The 1,213-nt window shown below is 46.0% G+C and overlaps 1 pseudogene; it reads left to right on the top strand.

The window, feature by feature from the left end:
* The first annotated feature begins 224 nt into the window (after positions 1-224).
* LOC124623347 lies at positions 225-342 on the top strand (annotated as a pseudogene).
* Positions 343-1,213: the final 871 nt, after the last annotated feature.

Genomic DNA, 1,213 nt, shown 5'->3' with positions numbered 1-1,213 from the left:
ATAATGGGGTTATCAGACCGTCTACTTCCCCAAATGCTTCGCCTATATTCTTGGTCTCTAAGGAGCATAGTAAAGGTTATCGACCCGTCGTCGATTACCGCCGCCTTAACCAGAAGGTCATACTGGAGTCGGTACCGATGCCTGGTTTTCACAATTGTTTCACTTGGTTCACTGGAGCACTCTGTTTTTCCGTTCTGGATTTAAATCAGGCCTATTAACTGAAGGGCAACGGCCTTGCCGCAGTGGATACACCGGTTCCCGACAGATCACCGAAGTTAACCGCTGTCGGGTGCGGCCGGCACTTGGATGGGTGACCATCGGAGCCGCCATATGCTGTTGCCGTTTTTCGGGGTGCACTCAGCCTCGCGATGCCAATTGAGGAGCTACACGACCGAATAGTAGCGGCTTCTGTCACAGAAAACCATCATAACGACCGGGAGAGCGGTGTGCTGACCACACCCCCGTCCTAACTGTATTCTCATTCAGGATGACACGGCGATCGGATGGTCCAGATGGGCCACTTGTAGTCTGAAGACGGAATGCTTTTTCTTATTACCAGACACCACTTACTCAAGATTCTAAGCCTGTTACCGTATTTGCAACGGGTTGGAATCTCTTTGAGTTCAATCGCGTTCCCTTTGGACTTGCTACTGGGGCAGCAGTGCTCTCCCGTCTTTTGGATAATGTGTTGGGTAATCTAAAATTTAATTGTGTTTATAATTATTTTAACGACGTTGTAGTCTACAGTCGTAGATTTGATCAATACTTACAACATCTGGCGTTGGTTTTAGATCGCTTGAGTGAGACGGGGTTGACTGTCAAATCCGATAAAGTTATGTCGCGGAGAGATTTCCTTTCTTGGGCACTTGGTCTCGGCTGATGGCGTTAGGATCGATCAGGAGCGTACTGTCAGCTTAAGACGTTTTCGCCCGCCACGTAATAAGAGATTGCTAGATTTGTTGAAATCGCCAATTATTTTCGTAAATTTGTACCTAGTTTTGCCCAATTAGCAATTTGGAACAGAAAATGTAAATGCACTACCATTTGTACGTACAAAACAGCGCAATAACAATAACCAAGTAAGTGAATCCGCCTTTGGAATAAGATAAAACACCATAATATGTAGCCAGGCTGACAGTGCTGTACAATAAGACACACAAACAGGACGAAAACTAACGTAACCTACAACACGATTCGAACTGCAGAACTGACT

Source organism: Schistocerca americana, chromosome 7 (assembly GCF_021461395.2).
Source record: "Schistocerca americana isolate TAMUIC-IGC-003095 chromosome 7, iqSchAmer2.1, whole genome shotgun sequence".
Taxonomy (NCBI): domain Eukaryota; kingdom Metazoa; phylum Arthropoda; class Insecta; order Orthoptera; family Acrididae; genus Schistocerca; species Schistocerca americana.
Note: the sequence above shows the minus strand (reverse complement) of the source record. Positions and strands in the feature narration are given on the sequence as shown.